This window comes from Phyllostomus hastatus, unplaced genomic scaffold (genome assembly GCF_019186645.2).
Source record: "Phyllostomus hastatus isolate PE091 unplaced genomic scaffold, TTU_PhHast_1.1 phas_contig_40, whole genome shotgun sequence".
NCBI lineage: Eukaryota > Metazoa > Chordata > Mammalia > Chiroptera > Phyllostomidae > Phyllostomus > Phyllostomus hastatus.
In genome coordinates, this window is record NW_025333872.1 from 39,130,956 (window position 1) to 39,142,500 (window position 11,545).

An 11,545-nucleotide genomic window follows, 5' to 3' on the forward strand; every position below is an offset into this window, starting at 1 on the left:
TGTAAAATAAAAGCAGAAAACTTCAAAAAAGTGAAAAGCAAAATTCTCGGTAATAAAGAAACCCTTAAAACCTAAAGTTAAAAAGCTAAATACAGACCTATACAAAGAATCTCATGAAACTTTAGAAAACCAAGAACAACGACAACAACTGGAAGCATAAGAAAAAAAGATTACCTACACATGAAAAACTGCCTTCAAATCAGATAGTTACAAGCAACACTGGATACTAGAAACAATGGGAAAACAACTCCAAAGTTCTGATAGAAAATGACATTGCAGCTTGACTCCTATATCCAAAGGGTGAAACTATCTTTCCCTTATACAAGACTGCATACCCTTCATGTACCCTTTCTGAAAATATTACCAGATAACATACTGCAACAAGACTAAAGAAGAAACAAAGAGGAAGCAATGGAACCTAAGAAGTGGTAGAACCCAGCAATGGAATGGAGAGAGAAGAATCCTACAATGACAAGAGTACACAGAGCACTAAATGATGAAATAATCAGAAGAGCTCAGTGAAAAGAAAATTACAAACTCAAGAAAATCATCAAAATTATGGTTCAAATTTTAGTAATGGTATGAATCTAAGAAAACTAAAGAAAATTTTTAAAAAGATTTTATTTTGAGAGAGGGAAGGGACGAAGAGAGAGAAACATCAATGTGCGTTTGCTGGGGGCCCTGGCCTGCAACCCAGGCATGTGCCCTGACTGGGAATCGAACCTGAGATGCTTTGGTTCACAGCCCGCGCTCAATCCACTGAGCTACACCAGCCAGGGCTGAAGGAAATTTTTAAACATTAGATTTTACCTTAGAATGTTGCCTTCCAAAGGACAGATTTTGTCAAAATAGGATTATCTATGACTTTAAGTACATCACCAATTTTTATTACATTTCCTTGTTCTCACCCCAAGACATTTTTTCAATGCTTTCAGAGGGAAAGGGAGAGAAATGCCAGCTGGTTGAGAATTGTTGTCTCCAATAAATGCTTGGACCAAGGATGGAACCTGAAACCTAGGTATACACCTTGACCAGGAATTGAACCTGCAACCTTTCAGTTAGGGGATGATATTCCAACCGAGCCACAACGGACAGGGTCATCACCCATTTTAAACACTAAATTTTGGCTATCTTCAATCTACAAAATATTTTATAAAGTGTCATAAACCTCACAACAGAGCTTGTGGCCAAAATGGAGGTGTTGGTAAATACGCTTCACCTCCTCACACAACCAAAAGGAGGAAACAACGAATGCAGGGGGAAGGGGGGGTGCTGGGGAGCAGACCTGCCAAATAATCAAACCGTATGGAAGTCTGACAACCAAGGAGTTAAATAAGAAACATTCATCCACATTGATAGGAGGATGGACAGCTAAGGTGACAGAACGTCCAGCAGGGCAGCAGCTAGTGGACCAGGCAGTCCCACATTCAGGTGCAGATAAACCAGGAGGAACAACTAACGAGCAAGGCAGACCACACCACCTGGGGTTCCAGTGCTGGCATAAAGCCTCAGAACCTCTTACTGTAAAAACCTATGGGGTTTGCAGCTGCAGGAGAAACTGCCAGTCTCTCAGGAAAGTCCGATGGAGGAGCCCACAATGTACAAAAATGGTACTACAATGTACAAAAGCCCTCCCACTTGGGAAATCAGCACCAGAGTAGCAACTGAAAGGGAGCCATTCACTTGTGGGAAGTGGGGAAGTGACTGAAAGCAGGACAAGAGCTAAGCAAGCAGCCTTGTTCCCTCTCTGACCAATCCCTCACATATAGAGCACAATGCAGTAAAGTAGGTTGCAATCCCCTGGAAAATAACTAAGGCTCCACCCCTTACAACATTAACAGGTGCACCTAGACAAATAAATATGGCCCAAACGAAAGAAGAGGTCAGCCCTGGCTGGTGTGGCTCAGTGGACTGAGCCCTGGACTGCAAAGCAAAGGGTGACCCATTCAATTATCACCCAGGGCACGTGCCAGGGGTTGCAGACAGGGTCCCCAGTAGAGGACGACGACACATTGATGTTTCTCTCCCTTTCTTTCTCCCTCCATTTTAAAAACAAATTCTTAAAAAAGAACAGATCAAAACTCCAAGAAAAAAAAAGAACTAGGTGACAAGGAGATAGGAGAGACAACCAACCTATCAGATGCAGAGTTCAAAACACTGGTAATCAGGGTGCTCACAGAAATGACTGAGTACAGCCACAAAATAAAGGAAGAAGTGAGAACTATACAAAGTGAAATAAAGAGAAAAATACATAAGGAACAACAGTGAAGGGAAGGAAACCAGGACCTGAAGTAGAAGGAAGAAATAAACATTCAACCAGAACAGAATGAAGAAACAAGAATTTAAAAAAAAAAAAATGAAGAGGCTGAAGAACCTCTGGGACAACTTTAAACATTCCAACATCCACATCATAGGGGTGCCACAAGGAGAAGAGGAAGAGCAAGAAATTGAACTTAATTTGAAAATATAATGACGAACCTCCCTAATCTGGCAAAGGAAATGAAGTCATCCAGAAAGGTCCAGGAAGCTCAGAGTCCCAAAGAAGTTGGGCCCAAGGAAGCACACACCAAGGAACATTATAATTAAGTTACCCAGAGTGAAAGATAAGGAGAGAATCTTAAAAGCAGCAAGAGAAAAGGAGACTTACCTACAAAGGAATTCCCATAAGACTATCAGCTGATTCTCAAAAGAAACCTTACAGGCAAGAAAGGGCTGAAAAGAAGTACTGAAAGTCATGAAAAGCAACGACCTACATCCAAAGTCATTCTATACAGCAAAGCTATCATTTAGAATGGAACCGTAGATAAATGTTTCCCAGACAAGGTAAAGTTGAAGGAGTTCATCATCACCATGCCCTTGTATTATGAAATGTTAAAGGGACTTATCTTAGAAAAAGATCAAAACTATGAACAGTAAAATGACAACAAATTCACAATAATCAACAATTGAACCTAAAAAAAACTAGAACAGGACCAGAACCACTGAAACGGAGATCGTATGGAAGGTTATCAGCGGAGAGGAGAGAAAGAATAGGGGAAAAGGTACATGGAGTAAGCATAATTGGGCCCTGGCTGGCTTGGCTCAGTGGACTGAGTGCTGGCCTGCAAACCAAAGGGTCACCAGCTTGATTCCCAGTCAGGGCACTTGCCTGAGTTAACAGGTCAGGTTCCCAGTGGGTGGCACATTGAGAGGCAACCACATACTGATATTTCCCTTTTCCTCCCTCCCTTTCCACCTATTTTTTAAAAAAGAATTGCTAGGTACAAAATATACAGGGGCAGGTTCTTTATGCATAGTATGGGAAATAGAGAAACCAAAGAACTTATATCTGATGGGCAGGAACTAATGTGGGGAAGAGGGGAGGATGCTGGAGGGAATGGGGATACTAGGTGGAGTGAGATAAAGGGAGAAAAAAGAACAGAAACTGTAAGAGCACACTGACATATAACAAAAAAAAAGTCACAGAAAAGATGGAGCTACCAGAAACTGGGAAACAAAAGAAAAGAAAGTATTAATTTAAATGCTGCTTCCTCATATGTAGTAAGGAGCATAAGATACTAAAATTGGTATAAGTAAAGGCTAAGTGAAGTTTGAGTAATAAAGTTAATCAACTGAATTTAAGTTTGGCAACAAATAGGATTTAAGATAAATTCCTCACAAGGGGTAAATACTGCTTAAATTTTGTAATTAAGAGATATAAAAGGTAACCACTTTAAGAATGGAAAGAGTCAACATCCCTGTGAATTGAGAAGGGTGTAAGTGGCAAAGCACTTTCATATCCCGTGCTTTTTTAATGCTGTACTGTATCCTGTTTTCCAGGTATACGTCCTTTAAAATGTTAAGCATATACAATGATAAATAATGCCTTTTCCTATCACTACTCAAATTAAGAGATATATATTGAGACAATGCTTTAAATTCAGACTCCCTTTTCAAGGAATTTAACTCCAACCACCTATCAACTGGAAGGTACATGTTAAGTCTACTCATATGGATACAACCATTGCTCTAGCTACTTTAAAATAAAGTATGAGGGGGACCCTTCCTCCAAATAACTGAAATTCTCTTTCAGAGGCAGGCCCCTTGTAGTACCAGCTTCCCCCACCTAGATAAGTGTTCTAGGAATCTATCTGTATCAGTGTGCCAACTGGTGGTATGAGAGGCCGTGTTCAGCTTCAGTCAATTTTTCTTAAGACTCTTTCAATGCATTTGCCCATTTCATGGGTGATTTACAAGCACACCTGCCCACAATGTACTGAGTTCAGTTTTCAACCAAAACAGCACAACCCCCATGCCCCACTCTCCCTATTCACTTGATCTCCTCCCCCCTACGACTTGTGTCTCCAGATGAAATAAAGTCCCCAAAGGGAAACATTTTGCCAATGGTGAAACAAAAACTGGCTCAGAAGCACTAAAAGGCATCATAATTGACAAATTCAAAAACTATTTGAGCAGTGGAAAGAAGTCTCAACAGGTGATTACATCAAATGGAGAGTACTATGAAGGTGAGTGAAATTTAAACATCTAATATGCAACTTTTTATAAACATATTTTGGGGTTTTGGGGGGACCCTCATTGTATGTTTGACTCTTAGAAGTAACTGTTGTCAAGACTTTACCATTATCTAGCCTTCACTACCCATCCTCTCCAAAGTGCTCTGCAAAGAATCTTATACAAGCTTTATGAACTCAAAACCAGTCTACAAGAATTCCATCTTGGAGTAGCCCTTATAATTGAGTACAGAGTTTGCAGGTCAATACTGTTTTGCTCAGCAGCGTGAAATTAAGCTGAGCATCAGCATAAAGGAATAGCACTGGGCTAGGTTGGTCTATTACAATTAGTAGATACAAACAAAGCTGTCTATAAATTTCAAGACCAACTGTCCCCTTTACTCCAAAACAATTTTGATTTCTTTAAATATTAAACAATTTAAATGTGGAGTTTCAAATTAACTTACAACATGACCATTTCATACACTTTAAATTTTTAAGTTTTCCATGTTAAAGTGGTTCAAAAATTGATTCCCATTTCAAGTTAACATGCCACAATGAAACCTAATTTTGTAAATAAATTCCCACCAAACTGGAAAATATCTGGAATATTTTCAAATGCCTGCCTAGCACCATTTAGATTTCCCTGTCCTTAGGAGTGTCCAGTCTTAAAGAAGTAAAACAATAAAAAAGGGTAGGAATTATATATACAACTGCAAAGAAAAATAGTAGTAGTGATTTAAATAGACTAATTAAATGATTGTCTAAAAGCCAGAAAGAAATTCAACTACAGAATTTGCTGCTGGGCTCCTTCACTTTGCTGATGCTGTCAAATGCTAAATGGATCTTCAGGAAAGCAAGAGATAAAACTAAAATTTCTTAGAACAAAGTTTCCATGTCTTAAATCAATTTATAAATGAATATAAAATTAGAGTGCCTCGAAGGAACTAAGAATGGCTAGAAAGAACTACACCGATTATTAATGGTGAAGGATTCCTAATAACTGTTTTCTGCAAATTCATGTAATATGTTTACTGTTTCTAGAAAATAAGCAAGGGATGCCCTGGCTGGTGTGGCTCAGAAGACTGAGTGCCAGCCTGCAAACCAAAAGGCCCCTGGTTCATTTCCCAGTCAGGGCACATGAGTGGGTTGCTGGTCAGGTGCCCAGCTGGGAAATGTGTGAGAAGCAACCAAGAGGTGTTTCTCTCCCTCTCTCCTTCCCTTTCCCTCTAAGAGTAAATAAATAAAATCTTAAAAAAAAAAAAAGGGGGGCTATCAAATTTTGCCAAAACTACACTGTACTACATATACATGTGACTACAGAAAACTGAAGTGTATTCTGCCAATTTTTATAAATGACCTTTGTCATGTTGCTCATTTCCCTCCAAGCTCACTGCACATATTAAATACAGAGAAAAATGAGTATATATGCCTTTCTAGTTTTTCAGGATGTTGAAGAAATTAAAGCAATTTCAGAGGCCTAATTCCTGAGGCTTCCAACTTAAGCAACATCGATACAAACATTATTCTTTAAAAAAATGAAACCATAAGGGTTTCTTTACTCATGACATAAAAGACGCACCTCATCTTAGACAATTCTGTGTTCAAATGATGCAGCACCAGCATTTTATAATTTTCAAAAGGAGAAAAATCAAGATACTGAAGTTCAAACAAAAAACTGTTATATAAATGCTGTATCTCAAATTTCCTTCATCTCAATTTAAAATTAACTTCATTAAAAGAGCCAAACCAGAGTGATATTATTCTTTCAGTATAACTTAGAAGATAGAATGTGGGGATCTACATTTTTCTACAGATGTTTCAAGTGCTAGTTATAGTATCAGTTAATCTGTGTTAATTACTTGTCCATACCAAAACCTGTCCTTTTGCCTGGAAAAAGTAAAATTGGCTGTAATTCCTAAGTGCCAGAAGATGGCAATTCTCTCAGGCATCCTAAAATTCTCTCCAAAACAAGCTCATGTTCTGTGTCATAAGGATTTTCTCAGATACAATTAGATGTCTAAAAAGTCAGAAAATCACAATTTATTAACATTACATATAGCAGCCTCTCAGACCGGAACTTTAAATTCTTTTATGGAGAAATAAAAAATCAGATATTCACTGAGACTTCAAAATGCCCTCATCTTTGCCCTAATTTTCTCTCTTGTATTAGAAACACATTTTAGGGTGACCTGATGACACTGATTTCCATAGCAGTTTATTAGGACTTCTCTCCCACCCAAGTTTTATTCAGCAGTGGTGGTTTCAACCGGAAGGAAAATACTCATTTGGCATCTGTACAAGAGCCAAAATGGCAACATAGTTCACAAAATGCCCTAGTAGTACATTTTTCCTGTATAAAACTTACCACTGTTTTGAAATGACAGGTTTGTTTCCAATTATGTGTAAATTCTGATAATCCTGACCACAAACTAATCTCTGTACTAAATGACCTAAATGGAGTTTTGTTCTCAAGTGGCCTATACTACCCCTACTGCTTGCTCCCTTTGAAGAAATCTTAGGGTCATGAGCCAACACCCCCACCCCCACCGAAAAGTATATTTACAAGTTCCCCACTCTTTGATAATCTGCCAACTCAACTTTATGAAACACATTTTAAACTGTTCATGAACCTAACCTCATTTGCAGTCATCTAAGTTGCAACATTTCATTTAAATAGATGTTTGTTCGCTCCTCTTTCCTGACTTACTTGAAACTTCAATCTCATTTTCAAACTTTCAGAGGAAGACTAGGAGAATGGAAGAACAAACAGTGCATGATGGGGCATGTAAACTACAATTTAAGTCCACTAGCATGTGTATGACCACAGAATATTTTTATCATCGAATTAAATGAAGACCAACATTTATTCTACACATATCCCCACCATGTGCTTGCACTAGAGATCTTGGGGAATTTGTTTTTACCATTGGTTAGTTACTTTAAAATGTATGGGTAATTAAAAGAAGAAAGAGCTCTAAAGATTCCAAGTGTCTATTTAAAAGCTGTTAAATGAAGAACGATAGAGGACACCCACAATAATTCTTGGACTCCTGGAGATCCTAAGACATGCTACAAAAATAGGTCTTTATTCTTAGGAAAATATAGTCAGAGCTAGCTTCCTTATGCTATACATAAAATCTTAACATCAGAGGCAGTACAGATAGTACAGATAGTTTTTGAACTGATCTTCAAACAAGCACAAACTCACTACGTTGAAAAGAACAGGTAATTTGAGGTTTTTGGCAAAAGACAGTACTTCACACATCTAATCCAAATCAAAAAGCCTGCAGACAGTTTTCAGGGAGATGAAAGGAATGAAATAAATATAAATTCTATGGATAAATAAATGTAAGAGACAATTTAAATAAGCTAAAGAACTATTACTTTTTAAATAAAATTAGTCAGTACAAGCTTTTGTTTCTCAATGCCAGACTTCTAAGTATTTATCAGACTACTGTAAATATCATTAAAAACCTAATCTTGAACCAGAGCATTAGTTATAATACTGTTTTGCATTTGTAAAAAAGATTTGTTTTTTTCCAAACTAAATACTTCTGGTCCTGAAAAATATTTTAGGTATATTACTGAAGGCAGACTGTGGTACTAATAGAACTTGTATCTTAAGTACTTTTTTAAAAAGTGACAGACCAAAAAGTCCATCTACTAATTTGCCCACAGTTAAAAATATCTTTGAACATTGGTTTATAATTAGCATTTTAAAAAAGTAGTGGCATGCCCTATTGAGTGGTATGATTATTGAGTAATACTATACATCATCCCCACAAGTATGTTCATTTTACGTATTACTTAAGTTCATTCATTTTATACCTGCCACTGAATTCCTATGCTCAGATAAAAATTTTATATACATCACTGGGGAGAAAATGGTTATGGTCGGTATTCTTGAAGTTGTAGGAACCCGAGCAATAATTTACTCTATCTCCCTCTCCTAGTATGAAATCCTTCTTCTTTTTATTTCTCCCCTTAAAATACAGACTACATGTCATACTCTTTAATAACAAGGTCATTTGCTGTTTCTGATCAACAGTGACTTTTGACTTATCAGTCAAAAAAGCTATTCTGATGTGACAACTCTGCCAACCGAGCCTGATATTAAGTCTTTTCAAATATCTTATATACAAGTGAATACCCCAAATCACCCCATCAATCCATTTCTTTCTTCATATTTTATCATGAGGAAAATGTTTTGTTAAATCAGACTTGCAGTAACCAGTGAATTTCTCATGATGTTAACTGCCACCATGAATGTGCAACCATTTTTTGTGCTCAATTCCTCCTTCATTTCTAACATCTGATTCAGTTGCAGTGACTGAAAATTTTCCATAAAAAGAATATATTCAACACAATTTTCTCACAAAGCAACTTTCTGAAAACTGACTAAATTGATGATCACTTTTGTTTGCCAAGTAGTCTGCAGAAACAAAATCTTGTGTCTGTTTTGGTTAAGTAACTCAAGTTTTCCTTTTTAACAATCAGAATGCTTTAAAGATACATTTTTCACCCCAAGGAAGGGACTTGACTCTTGGATTTAAGACCCATTCCTTGACATTATGTACAAAATTTCTTTAACTTGTCATCTGTCCATTCTTTGAAGCTGTCAAAGCCAAGAACCCATAAACAAATCACAAATAGCAATAACCTACATTAGTTAACATTCCCCTTTTAACATGTTGACATTTTTACTAAAGGATTAGTTATTTTTGCATTTCCATTTCTCATATCCCATGACATTCCATATAAATTGCATTATTGCTTTATAGGCCACACAACATTCAAAAGTATGTTTATATGCATTGCCTGTTTTCCTTGATTTCTGATAAGAGTTTGATAATGATTTTACTACAGAAATTTAAGTTTGAAAATACCAGTTAGTATTTCTTCTCAGAACTTAATTGTTCACATCACTAATCACTACATGCATATTTAGCTCTGATTATATTGCTCAAAAACTGCACCCATTATCAGAACAGTGCAAATGATATTTAATTTTAAAATTATAATGGCTTGAATTCAAAGTTATTCAAATGAACACTGTCAAGTAATTTCACTTGAGTGTGTATATATTTCATCACCATTGTTTACATTACCCATCAATTGTTCACAATTTATGTTTTCCCTCCCAAACCCCCAAATTAAGAATGCCAAATAAGTCTTAAAAACCCACAGCTTCATTATTTTAATGTTTTAAGAACACATTTGTGAACTCACAAAAATGTTCATCTTTCAACTTTGACAATGCAGTTCTTACTTAAGCCAAACAAACCCGTCCTAAAATCCCAACTAATAATTCTGAGAATTAACTTAAAAACACCTTGACAGTGTCCCTTAAAAAGGGTATGACAGTAAAGTGCCAATAGGCATGGCAATGACCTCTTTGATGGGATCATTTTATTCCTTGAAACTGGGAAATGCCAGCACCAAGGATTACACTGAGATTCAATTTTACTGAAGGCTACATTGAGTTTACCCACTTTCCACAACCTATTATACTCATTATATGTCAAAATGAAATGTAAATGTTTTGTGTAGCCCTCAAACTTACACTAAGATTTCAGAGAGGTGTACTTTAAAAAAGCACGGGGTAAGGTATAAAATCAGTGGCAGAAAGTTTCATTAAGCACCAGGAACTAATTTTTGTCACCCCATACTCATTTTGTAGGTAAGTTTCAATAACCGGCAAGGCACATTTACATATATTCCAATGAATACTTATTGACAAATTTTAAATTACACTCTATGTCCCAGCTATCCCAGTAACTGACATACAACATACTAAAATGGTTTATTAAGATAACATAAAAAAAAACCAATTCATGTGAAACATACAGGCTATTGGCAACCACTATCCTAATATTATGTAAGTACAAATAAACATACTGAAATGTGTGAAATTCTAAGTTTTAAACCAGAATATTTCTCTACTAACACACATTTATATTAATGACACATAAAAAAAATAAAAACTTTATTACAAAAATAAGTTACACTCGCCTCCAGCTTACAGTATAAAACAATTTTATTTGCAGGAATGCAAAATGATTGTTTGCCATGAGCATTTTGAACATATGACATGTCTAATTTTCTTGTTAAATTTGCATTTACTGGGGAAACTGGTGTGTATAAAACCTTAAGTATAATAAGCTCTGATCTTCATTGTGGTGCCTATTGGGTATGTGATATAACTGCAGTATCCCTTTGGGGAAGGGGAAAAGGGATTTCTTTGTACCAAGTCCTAATTAAACTATAATTTCGCTTTTGACTTTTAAGCTATCAATTTTGGACTTGGCAAAAAAAATTTGAGGGTGATTCAATAGAGGATGCTTCACCACTGAACACTCACTGTCATCAAGGTGCTTTAGAAAATTAAAAACATAGCACAAATGATTGTACTCTATTCTACAAGTTATCATGACCTGCATAAGAAATGGAAAGCTGACTCACATTTTTGCAGTGATCAGCAATAAGAAATGCACTAATGAAACATACCTTTTACCTAAAAAGCTAAACTACAGCCATATACTAATCTCTATGATTTATGAAAAAAACTTCAAAATATCCAAATGTCAGGCTTCGCTGTACAACTGTCAGTTTTAGTCTGACTTTATTTTATAAAGGGACACTGCAGTATTTAGTACAAGTTCGGATGCACTTTTTTGAACATCTGATGTCTTACAAAAGTAACATCTTGCTAAACTATTATACATCCAAATAACTACAATATCTGAAGAAGCAAGGCTGCTTTTTCAGCCACAAAATACGACAAAAGCAAGGCCTGTTATGATGGTCATGAGGAAGTCTTACAAGCCTCTGAAACTAAAGGCAATTAAGAATGTTACATTTGGTATATTAAAATCTTACCCTCATATCATTTAACAAGCCTTGCTTTTATCTACAAAGATTTTTCTATGTACAGTACAGACAGGGTATAGTTCAATCCTCTGCTACTGAGGTAGTTAACCAACCCTTTAAAAAAGGTTCTGAAAAGAACCACTATCTGGAATGCCTGACTAACCAGCTCTGATGATTACACC

The 11,545-nt window shown here is 36.3% G+C and overlaps 1 protein-coding gene across 2 annotated transcripts in view; it reads right to left on the reverse strand.

Moving 5' to 3' along the window:
- Positions 1–10,277: 10,277 nt before the first annotated feature.
- LOC123821328 (synaptotagmin binding cytoplasmic RNA interacting protein) overlaps positions 10,278–11,545 on the reverse strand; it is a 28,679-nt gene continuing 27,411 nt past the window's right edge. For both annotated transcript variants that reach the window (XM_045842620.1, XM_045842619.1), the window contains exon 12: positions 10,278–11,545. This exon is cut by the window's right edge. The gene's annotated coding sequence lies outside the window, so the exon portion shown is untranslated.